Genomic DNA, 15,537 nt, shown 5'->3' with positions numbered 1-15,537 from the left:
AGAAAGAGTTTCTTCCCTCTGTTGTTGCTGTTCTACAACAAAAGACTGGGGCTTGAGGGCAGGTGGGGGAAGGGGGAACTGAGAAGGTGAGGTGGGGGTGCAGAGTGGAATTCAGGGAGGTGTCACACTAAAAGCCAGATCTCTGGGTTTCTAATGCAATGCTCCCACCTTTAAACTAAGTAAGCAGAGAAAGCATTAAAAGAGTGGCTGGGCCTAAGCGTCTCCAGGATTTTTCCATCACCATTATTCCCCTTGTCCACCAATCCACAACCCACAAAAAGTTATTTTACTCCTGGTGAGATTAATAGAATACGTTATTTTTTTAATCGCACAAATTTGTGGGGTACATCAGACATTTTGTTACACATAATGGGTACTGAGTGACTCAGGGTATTTAGGGTGTCCGTCACCTGCGTACATGTTTGTTAAGCATAATCATCCTACTCTGCTATCAAACATTGAATTTATTCCTTCTATCTTACAGTATGTTTGTGGCTTTTAGCCCACTTCTCTTCATAACAGCATATTTTAAAGATAGAATCCACCATAGTTGTAACTCCTGGAAACTGACTCTGGCTTCTTCTGGTATATTTTTAGCATGTTTAAATCAAATTGTAATATCACTCTCGACTTCATCTAATATTCTAGAATTCCTAAAGATTACCGGTATCCATTTTTGTAATATTAATCAATTATCTACTTAATACATTTAGAACAATATAAGATCGTTCTATTTAAGTAAAGGCTAGGGATATTAAAATTAATTTTATAGGAGAACATTCTGAAGATTATTCTAAAAAAAATGAAGATGATCACCTGACATGACAATAAATTAACCCTGTGTAAAAATATTGGGGCAAAATGGAAGTTTATAATTTATTTAAAAAGAAAGTAAGAGAACATTGTATCTTGTAAAGCATTAATGAAAGCCTCTTTAGCAAAATATGACTAAAGAATTCAGGCATATCATTCGCAACACAAAAATACTGCAGATCCTGTACCTACTACAAATGGCATCCAGGTGACCAAGGCTGGCGTTCCCAGAATGTCACCGTGTCTGGTGTCTGTTTTGACTGGTCAGCATCCATGCCATGCTAATTATTAAGTATTTTAATATTATTCTTGCAAGTCTCCCCAAAATAACGTCAGTATCTGTTCTGTTCCCAACGGTCTTTAGCAACAGTTGCAAAGCACCCTCCTGCTACAGTAAAGAATTCTCCTTTATATCAAATCTAAATTACTTCTGTATTAGACAGAACCCTTTTAATTGCAAGTAACAGAAACAATACAAATTAGCTTGAGCATAAAGGGACTTTATTGGCTTGTGTTCCTGGATAGAGCTGGCCTCCAGAATTCAAAGTACATCATCTAGTCATCCTTGTTCTCTCTCCCCCTTCTCCTTTCCTCTTTCTGCAGCTCTCAATGAATTGACTTCCTTGCCTCCTCCTGAAGCCAGGCTTCCCCTAGGTATATGAGTTGGGAGCAGGAGAACAAAATTCCATATAGAAATCATATCTAGTCAAATCTGGATCACATGACAACCACTCCTATGAAGAAGGTAGAAGGAATGTGATATGGAAGGCACTGTCTTTGGCAACCCCACACCCAAGCAGGATGAGGAAGGGAAGGAGTCCTGCCACTCCCAGCAGGCCTCACATCAGCAGAATTAGTAGCTGGTGAGAAATGCAGAATCTGGAGCTGCATCCCAGACCCACCAAATCAGAATCCAGAGTTCAACAAGATCCCCAGCTGACTCCCATGCACTTTATAAATGGAGAAGGTTTTTCTCCTGGGAAATGTGCCGTGAAGGATGACATCATTACAGAAAGGGGAAGGAGGAAAAAAACAGATGTTCACTCACACACAACTGTGATGCCACGCAATTTCCTTTTGCCTAGTCTTCAGTAAAAATGATGAACTAATTATTATTCTAAGTATCACAAACATCAATACTCATTTTAAAAAACAGGCCAGGTGCAATGGCTCACCCCTGTAATCCCAGCACTTTGGAAGGCTGAGGCAGGCAGATAACTTGAGGCCAGGAGTTTGAGACCAGCCTGGCCAACATGACGAAAACCCATCTCTACTTAAAATACAAAAATTAGCTGGGCATGGTGATGCACGCCTATAGTCCCAGTTACTCAGGAGGCTGAGACATGAGAATCACTTCAACCCGGAAGGCAGAGTTGTAGTGAGCTGAGATCATGCCACTGCACTCCAGCCTGGGAGACAGAGTGAGACTCTGTCTCAAAAACAAACAAAACATCTGTAGATCTCCCTATAGTTTCTTGTTCTTTAAAATTCCTATTCTCCTTTATCAAGGCTAGCAGCTAACTTAGCTATTTTTAGTCTCACTTTTTATTTTAGAAATTATTTGCTATATAATGGCCAGGCACAGTGGCTCACACCTATAATCCCAGCACTTTGGGAGGCCAAGGCAGGTGGATCACTTGTGGCCAGGAGTTTGAGACCAGCCTGGCCAACATAGCGAAACCCCATCTCTACTAAAAATACAAAAATTAGCCAGGCATGGCAGCATGCACCTGTGGTCCCAGCCACTCAGGAGGCTGAGGCATGAGAATCACTTGAACCCAGGAGGTGGAGGCTGCAGTGAGCCGAGATCGTGCCACCGCACTCTAGCCTGGCTGATGGAGTGAGACTCTGTCTCCAAAAAAAAAAAAAAAGAGAGAGAGAGAGAAAGAAAGAAATTATTTGCTATATAAGGATTGTTGTTAGGAGGAAATCAACACTATAACTGTTTCTGTCTTTGACCCTGGTTAAATTACTCTATATTCTACCAGCATACCTACTTGCTATTGATAGGGGTAGCACAACCTAGTAGTTATGAGCATGGATCCGAAGCTAGGGGCTGGTGTAAATCATGATCTGCCACTTACTAGCTACGTTTCTTACCTCTCTTACCTTGATTTCCTCATCTGTAAAAGGGGCTCATCATAGTTGTGAGGAGAATGAAGTGAACTAATATTTGTGCCTGGTATGCAGTAAGCACTATGTATGTTTTTGAAACAAATAAACGTTGTTGGAGTGAAACCACCCAACATATCTCTAATGCTGCTTTGTGACTAATGGATTAAGTGAGCACTTTGAAAATATATATATTACTTGAGTGATTAAATTGCCAAGCTTCCCATTTCATTTACATCTTATTTCCATTTCTAGTGAATCACTCCTTCTAAGCACAAGGTTGTGAAAGGAAATCTTCTACACTAATAATAGCATTACAAGCTACTATAACCAAGGCTTACTTACATGATATCACCAAAGCTCCAATAAATTTCTCAATTTAAATATTAAAGTAAAAATCAGTCAATGATCTGTTAGCTGGAAATACCTGGGGTGAAAGAGTGATTACCACTAAAAAATAGATTGAAGCCATTGTTGCTTTTATAGCCTAGAGAAATGCAAAGATCTGTTATTCTAGGTAATTTACTTACTCTCTCTGCCTCCTTTATGGGCTGCTGGAAAGATTAAATGATTAATGTGTGAGAAGTGCTTAGAACAATGCCTGGCTCAAAGTAAGTAATCAGTAAATACCAGTTCTTATGATCACAGGTATTCCGAATATAGGTTGTGGCGATCAGGAGTTATGATGACCATGGCAGGTGGCAATGCCCCAAAGTGCAGAAGATGTCAATTCCTCTTCCACATCCCCAGTCAACACTCACATTCCTCTCCACAACCAAGAGAAGTGGGCATTAAAGAAAGGAAGGGCAAGAGGAAAGACAATTCTAAAAGATCACCAAGGCGTACGGTCTGAATTATTTGGACTAGCTCTGCTGTGATCTTAGCCAATTGACCCTCTGCCCTAATTTCCCTACCTGAAAAAAGAAGGCCAATTTATTAAGGGCTTTTTGATGCGTGGGTGAAAGAGGCTGTTAACACTCAAAAGTATTATAGATTAACAATCTTTCTAACCATTTTAAATATTAGCAAATGTTCCAGCTCACAAAGTGCCATGGTTTTAGTGGCCTGGAAAACGCTGCAATTTGTTCAAACATCAGTGGGTGTTATTTCTGGATGTTAATCAGTACCATTTACCTTGAGAACCTGGAAAATGTGTGGACTGTGCAAGTGCGCCATCTGCTGGTCCTGGAGACTCTGCGCCGCAGGGCAGGGATGCTTGTCCAATGAGGCCGGCACAGGAGCTCCTTGGAGAGCAGCAAACCAGGCAAAGCTGTTCCCACCACCTCAGGTCCTGGTGCTGAATTATCACAGTGAACACGTTGCTTTCCCACAGGCAGATGATGTGTTTGAGAGGGTATGTGTATGATCTTTAAATAGTTTTGTTCTTTGTGCTTACATTATCATCTAGGAACAAAAGATAATTTATTGCATCTCAGAAATGAAACGACTCTGAGATAGCATCTATTTCAAATGCCTCATTTTACACGTGAGAAAAAAATGTGGTCCAAGAGTCAGACAACTTTCCCAAGTTACTCAGCCAATAGTGGCAGGACAGGATCCCCAAAGCTCCTGCCTGGACACTTACTCTCACTACCTTGGAGAAGGTGAAGGAGGGCAGAGGAATCTGCCAAAACGAAGAAAACTTCCCAGCCAGTGTCCTGGGTCACTGTATACATCTTACTGACATGGGCACTTTAGCCATAGTTCGCAAAGAGCTTTAACTTCTCTTTTTATACCCATATAAAAACTTTCACCTCTGGTTGTAGCCAAAAGCCAAAGCCCTTTTATGCCCTATTGCACTTATGAAAGGGGAAAAATACAAGTGAGGATACTTTATCTTGTGATTATTTTCACTTCCTGAAAAGCCAAAGATCTAGCAGTTTAATCATAAAGTCTGTCCTGTCATTCAGCAGCAGATGCCAACCTCTTGCCTGGCAGTCACCAGAATAGACACAAGAACCCAACAGGTCAGAAAGTCTACACTCTTATTTCTCTACCAGAGAGAAGTCTCTCTTACCTTATACAGGCCAACTATTGTTTTTTCATTGGTCTTAGTCTAATACTGACATATTTGCCTGGGTCACCTGCCAGTCAACCAGGAGCGCTCATTCAGCCAGGGTGTGGGTACAGAGAAACTCTAGTGCCATCCAACAGAGGGCAGTAGTGCACAGACACATAACCACCCTGCTCAGCTCTCTCCTATCAGAAAAAAAGGGGGTGGGGGGCACAGGTGCATATTCTTGCTGCTCTGTGTTCTGAGAGTGGAGCCAAACATTTTTCAGATGCCAAAATCAATCTTAAAAGTCAATGATCTGACAAGGACAAATATTAATCACTAATTCCTGTTTCCCCCACTTCACGATGCTCAGCTTCATACTCTGCCCCTGAGCCTCCCAAACCAAAGTTCTTTTACCACGTCACAGAGACACAAGCCTTGGATCCATCCGAAAACAAGGCTGACAAGTTTCTCACCACCTAGCAACACAAAAAACTCTAAACACAATCCAAAGAATCCCCAAGGGAAACAGCTTCAAGAATCTTGAAAATCATACCTATTTTTGTTTGTAATGTGTGAAATTATTACAAGTATGTTCACCAAGAGGACTATTGATGGATGACTCACAATTTAGCTAAATTCAATGAACCACACACTGTGCCTATCCCAGTAGGTGACTCATGCATTTTTTATTTCAAGTATCAAGTGTTTGCCAAAAACAGTATTTAAAAAAAGTAATGAAAATTGTTCTGAAAGAGCTTATGAATAGGGTAGGACTACCCACCGACAGCCTCATTTGTGCTCTGACCACTTACATGGGATTTGGTGGGTGTGCTAGAGCAGTGCTCGACAGAGAGTGCGCTCCCCACAGCAACGCTGGCAGGCGGAGGGCAGGCTCTGCAACTCACCACGCGTGGTCATCTCCCTCAAACCCACGTCTCAGCAAGGACTCTAAAGCCCAGTGATGTATATGTGTTGGGGGGGGGCGGGTACATATAGGTTTTGCTAAAACATAGTAAAAATAATTGCATACTTACATTCAATTCCTGTTTGTCTTCTATTGAGCTTACCATTTCTCCCCCTACCTTTTGTAATTTAAGAAATCTAATTATCAGAGAAAAATGGAGGGAACGAAAGGTCACTGAGCAGAAATAATTAAAATGATTGCTGGTGAGGAACAGTTGAGGGGTGCAGACTTTATTCGGACCACTAGTGTTTTCACGTGCACCTGCTACTAGGCTATTCACAAAACCCTCAGTAAGATTCCCCCTTTCTCAGCCTGCTTCTCTGACCAGTCAAAGGAAAAGTTTTTAGGTCCCACTGACTTCCAAAAAAACCCTCAGGTTCACTGACCACCCGATAATACCCTTGTAAAGCTCAGAAAGACATTACTGCCTACTGATTTGGATGTTTTCATAAATATTTACAGCTTTGTGGTATTTCAAGGGGAAAGGATTTTCACACTTACAAATGCCTTTTCCAAGGATGTGAGGATGAGACAGAGTTCCCAGTGCTGTTAGTATTTATTGCTAAAGCTTACTCTTCTTTTAAATCACAAACAGTGACCATTTTTCAGGTTATGTGTTGACTTTTTAGTTTGCTGATCATTGCAAATTATGATGAAGTGTACACTTTCCTTTAAGGTCCCAGGAGACTTTCCTCCCCCCACGCATTGTGGACATTGCTTCTTTCATAAGCAGGTTCTAAAAAATAAGTGCAGGAGGAACTTAGTTGGCTGACCCAATGCTTTGCATTATATGGTCACTCCTTATAGGTTTCTGATATCTTGTTGCTTAGCAACATCTACACAGATATAATTTCCATCCGGTAGTGAAATCTAGTATTTTTGGCCTCTGTCAACATCAAGATAAGCTGATATCTAGAGACCCCACACAGCCAAGGATACTTGTTGCTATTTTAAGAGATAGAAGAGGCTCTCTTCTTCTTGCATGCCTCTTCTCTCTTCTGTTTATTAATTGCTGCATGACAAACTACCCCCCAAAACATAGTGCCCTAAAAAAACTCCTCATACAGTCTGTAGTTTGCCAAGGCTCGGCTGGATGGCTATGACATTTGATCCTTTATGCAACTGCAGTAAGATGGCAGCAGGAGCTAGAGTCTTCTCAAAGCCAGACTAGGCTGGACATCCAAGATGGCTTCTTCCCTCAAGTGACTGGTGCCTAGGCTGGGATGGCTGGAGCAGCTGGAGACTGGGCAGACATCTCCCTTGCCACAGGGCTAGCTTGGGCTTCACAGCACTGGCTTGCAGGAGGCAGGGTGGGTGGAAGAGGCTATGGGACTGATCCAATCATGGGAAGGGATATGTTATCACCGAGCCTTGTTAAGAATTGCTTGTGCATGCTGATAATAAAAGGAAGACCAACTTTTAGTTGGTTTTAGCATACTTTTTAAATTCTTTATAGACAATGCATCCCTTTAATCTCTGTACTTTTAAGTGGACCATTCCCACTGCCCCCAGCCTTGGTACACCACTGCCTCACAGCATGGCTGTTCCAGAGAGTTGGACTTTTTGCCTCATGACTAGCCTCCCCCAGAGCCTTCCAGGAAGAAAGGCAAAATCTGTGAGCCTTCTTATGACCTAGCCTCAGAAGTCATATAGCACTGCACCCCCAGCACTGTGTGGGGGCAAAAGCAAGTTGGGAGGACCATCCTAGATTCACGGGGAGAAGATCAAACCAGTATGAGTGCTGGAAAGGAGGCTTCCCTGTGTGCCATCTTTGGAGATGAGTAACCACATTCTCCATTACCACTTGCTCCATGTGGTTCAGAACCACATGATGATTTAACCAAAGCTGGGGTTGACTACACTTCAACTAACTGGAACCTACTACAATAGTAAGTGACTTTGCTGAAAGAGATTTTGAATTCAGAATTTCACTGGGCCTTAGGATCCTCTGATTGAATTTTCCTTAACTATTTCTTGCTGAAATAACAGAACTTCTGGTACATAGGGCTGGCCTACTGCCATGACTTCTGAGTCAATCAATTTAACTCATCTTAGCCTCAGGCCAAAATTCTCGCAAATGGCTATATTCATACTCAATTCCATTTCTCAAGTGTACTCATCTGACCAATTGGGAACTTTCCAGAGCCAGCTCTGGAGTCATAATTCAAAACTTTTCACAGAGGTCCTAGGCCAGCTGTGAATAGAATCTTCAGGTTTCCTGAACCCACAAACTATAGCCAACCTGGATGTCAAGACCCTACAGGCTTAACTATTTCTTAAAATAGCAATAGCAAGCCCTTCTTATGAGCCAGACACTGTTCTCTGCTTTACTAATAGTAACTCATCTAAAATTCATAACAACACTATGGGTAGTAACCATTATTATTATTTACAGATGAGGAAACTAAGACCCAAAGAGGTTAAGGAATGTGTCTTAGATTCCAAAGATAGCAAGTAGAAGAAACATTACAGTCAGATTCTAGAACCCAAGCTCTTAATCATCACGGAATGATACTTCATAAGTTGTACAGTCAGTATGGCTGGCAATAAAGGACATTTATATAATTATGCACCATATCCTTGAAAAAAGTTCTTTTAGTCAACAAGTAAATCAGCCAAATGTCTTAGACATTGTTTTAGTCCATTCAGGCTGCTATCACAAAATACTATAAAAGGGCTGGCTTATAACAACAGGAATTTCTCACAGTTCTGGAGGCTGGGATGTCCAAGGTCAAGGGACTGGCAGATTCAGTGTCTGCTGATGGTCTGCTTCCTGGTTCATAGATAGCACATTCTCACCACGTCCTCACATGGTGGAAGGGATGAATGAGTTCCCTTGGGTCTATTGTACAAGATTGCTAATCCCATTCACAAGGATTCTACCCTCACAACCCAATAACCTCCCAAAAGGCCCTACCTCCTAATATTATCACCTTGAGGGATAGAATTTCCACATAAAAATTTGTAGGGAAGGAGACACAAACATTCAGACCATAGCAGATGTACTAAGGGATACTAATGATATGATTTGCTCCCCCAACACAAATAGTTCAATATGTTCTGGGAGAGGCAAGACTAACACCCAAACAGTAAATGAACAGTATCAGATGCTACCATATGTAAATAAGACCTGAACTGTGTGGTGATTTAGACTGCAATATTCAGCTGAGGTCAGAAAAGATATTGTGATGCTGGACACGGCACTTTTCCATTCAGCCAAATCACAAAACTTGTATTTTTTTTTCACACATGCAATGTCATTCATGCCTTACGGTCTCTGTATAATGACATGATTAATACAGAGTGGTCCACTGAAAATCAGATCCATGGCATTACACAGCAGCCTGCCTTCAGTTGACTTTCCTCACGAACAGGCTATCACTCTGTACTCTTAGGATGTCATGAAGCAATAACAAAGATGAATTGGTTTTTTAGATGTTTTCACAGGGGGCGTGACTTACTGTCCCAGAGAGCAGGTTTCTTGCAGAGGAAAAGCTGAGCCCTCAATTGATTCCTTTACTGAGGTAGAAGTGTGGATTGTCTCAGGGAATAAAGCACCCTAAGGACTATCATATTCCAAGCTCCAAATCTGGCTCTTGCCTTAGGCTGGTCACTTAACCTGCAGACAGAGCAAAAAACTAAGGGTAAAGAACTTACAGGTAAATAACAACATTCAAAACATATTTTTCTGTGGTACAAAAATACTAAACAGACACTGCATTTGGGTGAAAACTATCCTTCAAGAGAACTGACCTATTCAAATATATCTACTTAACGGAATATTCTGGGTTCAGAATTGAGTGTGTTTTAAATTAAGACCCATATTTTTACTAATGAAGCACGAACTGAAAAAAACAGCATTGGGAAGAGAAAAATCAGATGTGTAGCATGCAAGAAGACTGCTTTGCTGCCTCTGCGGGGGAAATAAAGTTATGAGCATCATGCTAAAATTCAGTTAATTCATTCCTATCACATCTAATAGGACTACTTGAAATCACAAAGTGTCAGCAAATAATGATTCTTACTTCAATGGTAAATAAATACCTGTCACAATGATATTAAATTGCTCAAGACTAGACTCTGAGAGCATAACAAGTTGTTGCAGATCTTAAACTTTGAGCAAGAGCATATTTCAAAGAAATACCTTCTTTTAGGAGGAGATTTAAAAAGAATCAGTTATATTAACTGAGACTTCCTTAAAAATGAATTCAGCAAAGGCTGCTTATTGTTCTCTGAATATCTGATTAGCACGGACAGTTAATAGTCAAAATTCAAAATTCATCAACAGATTTTTATGACAACAGCTATCTTAACAGCAGACCTTTTAATATTATATCTTCAATGGCTTTTATGAAAATCCCCAGTTACTGAAAAATATATACTATTTTTCATGAGATTAATTTAACAAAAGTCTATCTCAAAATTTTTGAAACATTAAAAGATTTCTCACAAAGAAATCAGAATAGAGCTGTTGCAAAAACAGATAAAAAATCTATAAGATCACCTAACCTATTAAAACAATTATGTAATTGAATAATTTCTTAGTATAATAAACAAAATTATGTGTTCCTGATGCCATTAATTGTGTCAGCCCAATTAATTAACACTAGATACTATACGGAAAACAATCTATTTATATTTAAATTTTATAAAAGAACAAAAATATTTTTATTTTAAATTCCCAATAAATACCACACACCAATGGTCTTAACTGACCTAGTTTTAGCTAAAAGTAAAAACTACACTTAGGTTCAACCACAGAAAAGAAGAGGCCACTTTTCTAGATTAATTATTATGCTTCAATTATCTGGGAGCCATTAGTTCAGCTCTCATAATTCTAGGAAAGAGTTCTATCACCGTGTCACAGAAACCTTAAATTATATTCTAGTCCACGCTTAGAATTGTCTTACTGTCTCTTCCATACTTTTAAAAGCTGCATTCAACACTTGTCTTTGTGGTCTTTTGCTAAGGATCCGGGAGGCCTACAGGTCTGAACAAACACATTGTGGTCTTCCAACTGGTACCTGGCTTCTGCTACTGGATCTGCCAAGTGACTCCTCCCGTGACTCTGGAAGCCTTGAAAAACTTGGCATCATTCCTTCATCGTAGATTAACAATAACTTTATCCATCTTCTTTCCCACAACTATGGGAAAGGCTCTGAAAAAAAACAGAAATCATAACTTTGTACCTAATTTGTGATTTTTTTGTAGAAGGAAGTAAAGTTCTCTAGCAAAATTAAAGTAGAGATTGCACAATCTTTAAAATACTAATAATCATAATCTCAGCAATCTCTTTGCTATATTTAAAAACTTACAGGAATTTATAATAGCCTCAAACTGGAAACAACTTAAATGTCCATCAACAGGAAAGTAGATTCATACAATGGAATATTATTCAAGCATAAAAAGTATGAACTACTAATACATAAAACAACATGGACAAATCTCAAAAACATTATGCTGAATGAAAGAAGCCAGACTCATAAGAGTACTCATTGTATAATTCCATTCCTATGAAAGCCAAATACAGGTAAATGAATCTATGGAGCTAGAAATGAAATCATGGTTGCAGAATTAGGGTAATTTACTAGAAAATTGCACAAGGAAAATGGCAGAGGGTGGAAATGTTCCATATCTTTTTAAGGGGTGATATTACACAAGTATATATAATTATCAAAAATGTGAGCACTTAAAATCTGTGCATTTTATTGTACGTTACTTATATATATGTTAATAAAAGAATCTTAGCAAAATGTCTCCTACAGGAGTTACAATTTGCTAAGGACTCTTCCTCAGACCATAAGAATTGACTGAGAACTAATAATAGTATTAATCTCTGGGAGAAAGAAATGGGGACCAGGATTAGAGGTATTGGTCAAAGGGGACTCTAGCTTTATCTGTAACATTTTTCATCAGTTTAGCAGCTTGCTCTTTTCCCTTTTATCTAGGAGATGAGTTTATATTGGTATATGGAGCTGCCACATTATTTTTTAAGGTCATGTAGTTGTATCAGCCGGAGTTTATCAGGGAGGCAAAACCACTTAAAGTTATGGGCTGAGAGAGATAGTATAGAAATGAGACCTTGTACAAGTGTTGGGGGAGCTGAAGAAGTAAAGATCTGGGAGGGAGAATTTGACATTTCTGAAGAGTTGCTAGTCAATATGAGAAGCCCCTACAGTACTTCAGGCCACAAAGCGGTTCAACAAAGGGGAAGCTGGGGGGAATCTATGGGAAGCTGTTTCCTCTGTGAGTCTCTAGCAAGGTGCCAGTCAGGAGGAGAAGTTGAACATGGGGCAAAGAAAAGTGAGGGCTTGCCAGCAACCACCAGCCTCTCTGAGTCTGTCTCCCATCCAATCTCCATGCCTTTAAGAGAGTAACAGGTGCTGTTCACTTCCATCTTGCAGATGTCCCACTAATTCCTCTTTTGGCCAATTCTCACTTAGAATCCTACAGGAAAGGATTCTGGGAAACATAGTTCTAAGTTTTACCCAGTTAACCTGGTACTGGTACAAACTACCATGATAGTATTTCTTTGTACGGCTTTACTGTAATTTAATCAGTCACCTATTGATGAGCACTTGGGTTGTCACTGAGCTTTTGCTGTCACAAATGGTGTTGCAATGAATATCCCTGTCAATTCCCTCCCTCCACACATGCAGGAAGGCATCTGTAGAATACAACCCAGGTGAGGATTGGTCCAACTTGATCCAAATGTCCGTACCTAGTCCCCCAAAATTGGACCCAGCCTTGTGGGTGCTCACTGTAAGAGTCAGAGAGTAGGTACTGTGGCTTACTCTGTAGGTATTATGTAGGCACTATGTATATGGTACATAGTATATACTATGACTACTAGGTAATTTTGGCTCCCCCAAAATTACACCATTCAAGTAAAGGAAAACAGTTCCCAAAAGCAAAATAAACAGTTTTTATAGATTGAGGTTTTTCACCCTCAGTGCTGTTGACATTTAGAGCTGAATAATTCTTTGTTATCACAACAAAAATATCCTCTGAAAGGTAAACTCATACGTACACCACCACCCACCAATTGAGAACCACTGGAAAAACAACAGATTTTAAAATTTAGAAGTAGAGCTAAGTCATTTTGCATAATACAGAAAGAAAGGACTGGGGTTTGGAGGTGATAACATAGGTAAAAAGGGGACTGAGTATGGTGGCTCACTACTGTAATCCCAGTACTTTGGGAGGCCAAGGAGGGCGGATCACTTCAGGCCAAGAGTTCAAGGCCAGCCTGGCCAACATATCAAAACCCCCTATACTAAAACTACAAAAATAAGCCAGGAGTAGTGGCAGGTACCTGTAATTCTAGCTACTTGGGAGGCTGAGGCAGTAGAATCGCTTGAACCTGGACACGGGGGTTGCAGTGAGCTGAGACTGCACCACTGAACTCCAGCCTGGGCAAGAGAGGGAGACTCTGCCTCAAAAAAAGTGGAGGGGTGGGGGTTAAGAATATTAAACAAGGAAAAACGTAATTGAGAGAAGGAGTCAGAGAGAAAACAGCTCACAAGATAGGAAAGTAATATTGGACGTTGGAATGTGTCCAAAGAGGAACTATTTTTAAATTTTTGACATTTTAATTTTCCCTCAGGGTCTAAGAACAATCATTTCAAACATTGTGTTAATTTTTTTCCTAATTTTAATTATCTTCCTTATCCTCAGATCTTCAGGAAAAGTTCTCTACATATAACCACCTTATCTATGTTACTGGTACATTGAGGAGGTGTCCAGAGACAAAGAAACAAGATGGCAAACGCATGGACAAGATGCTATGAGGGAGTGGGATTCAGAAGAATGTCCCAGAACATAACACCGCTGGGAATCCACAGAAATACTGGGGAAAAGGCACAGTGGACTTCCCACTTTCCGTGGATGGGGTCTTCACCCATTTTAAGAGGCTATTAAAGGAAAAATTGACTGCAGGAGGCAGGTCAACTTGGAAACATGGGATATATTTTTTTTAATTTTAGTCATGGAGATATGGGAGGATGCATAGAGGCCTGGTATATAACTAAGAGCAGGGACTCCGGAGTCAGAGGGTCTGCGTTGGAATCCCAACTTTGCCGCTTATAACCATGTACTTTTGTGCAAGTTATTAAAGCCTCTGAGACTCCAATTCCTTCTCTGTAAATAGGGAAATAATAATACCTACCTCATAGGGTTGTCAAGAGGAGTAAATGAAGCACAATTGTAAAGTGGATGGACAAGAGCTTAGCGTGTACAAATTGCTGTACAAGGGCTTGTTAAATCATATAAATAAATATGCATCAAAATGTTAACAGTGATTCTTTTGAGGAATATTATTATGGGAGTTTTGAATTAAATTTAATATTCACCTCTGAATTGTTTAAATTTCCTACAAAGAGAATGTATTAATTCTAAAATCAGGAAAATATAATAAAAAGATTCCCATTTAGGAAGAAATGCAAAGTATCCATGAGAATCTTCATGATAAGCATCAGAAGCAAATTCTTTTCTACAACAAATGATAACAATCTACTGATTATAAAGTTTTCTGTTAAAATATAACCCCTATGTTTTAAAGAAGTTCAAATCTGGACATGTGTCCAGCTCAAGATTCAACTTATCTATCATCAGAAGACAAGTAAGACTAATGAACACATTTGTTCAGGCTCTGGTTCAATGATAAGAGTCTATTACCTTCATAGGACTCATTAGTGTCTGTCTGTAAGAGAGAATATGCTTGAATCATACAAATCTTGCATTTCTTAAACAGGGACCAGGTTCATTCATTATGGGTGAATAATTAAAACTGCTGTAGCTGTGTCTTTAATAAGAGTATCATACATCTATAACTATTATAGATCTATAATAGAATTATCAATAAATAGGACTCTGCCCTCTTATTTACACTTGGAAACAATAGCGATGTGCATACTGCATGCAAAATGCTCACATTGGAGGAACTTTAAAAATCACAATGTAACTCAGCTACATCTCTTACATTTTTACACAGGTTAAACTTGGTTTAACATAAAATCTACAAATATGTGTTACACTTTCATGCTGTGTAAGAACCGTATTCAGAGATTCCCAGGATTTAAAGGCATGCATGCTATTGTTCTTGCCTCCTGGGTGGCTTACAGTCTACTTGTGAGGACCACACATGTTCTTTGGCTGGTGGGGGCAGACAGGAGGGAGGAGTAGGAAAGGGACTTGTATTAGGAGACACTCAAATCTTCTTCTGCACCTACTGCAAATACCATCTGTCAGCCTATCCTTTCCCTCTTCTGTAACTCAGGCTAATCGATTACAAAAGCAGTAATAGACCCACCACATAGACAAGTGTGGGGCCCAGGAAACACTGGCAGTTTTGTTTTCCAAGAAGTAGACAGTGCAAGACCCCCGCAGCTTACATGATGGGACTATAGAACATCTAGCATAGAAGTCCCAACCTGCTATAACCAATAGAGGGGAAGGGAGAATTAAAGCAAGGATAGGGTGCTACTCCAAACTATTTTATGGACCAACACACTGAGAGTCCTTGCCCAGCCACGGGCCTCCATCTTTTAGCAAATGTATTCCTCCCTCATGATGGAATTAATTTCCCCCTTCCCAACTCCAACCACATGCTTACAGGAAAATGTGGCATGTTCTTATATGATCCTGACCT

The 15,537-nt window shown here is 40.0% G+C and overlaps 1 long non-coding RNA gene across 1 annotated transcript in view; it reads right to left on the bottom strand.

Annotated features, from left to right (window-relative positions):
- Positions 1 to 3,136: 3,136 nt before the first annotated feature.
- LOC103228831 (uncharacterized) overlaps positions 3,137 to 15,537 on the bottom strand; it is a 77,772-nt gene continuing 65,371 nt past the window's right edge. Inside the window, exons 3-5 of the long non-coding RNA XR_005235333.2 lie at positions 10,913 to 11,046; positions 9,350 to 9,507; positions 3,137 to 4,329 (exon numbers count right to left, since the gene is read on the bottom strand). This is a non-coding gene — a long non-coding RNA (uncharacterized lncRNA). The remainder of the gene's footprint in view (positions 4,330 to 9,349; positions 9,508 to 10,912; positions 11,047 to 15,537) is intronic.

Source organism: Chlorocebus sabaeus, chromosome 24 (genome assembly GCF_047675955.1).
Source record: "Chlorocebus sabaeus isolate Y175 chromosome 24, mChlSab1.0.hap1, whole genome shotgun sequence".
Lineage (NCBI taxonomy): Eukaryota > Metazoa > Chordata > Mammalia > Primates > Cercopithecidae > Chlorocebus > Chlorocebus sabaeus.
This window is presented reverse-complemented; position numbering and strand designations above follow the sequence as displayed.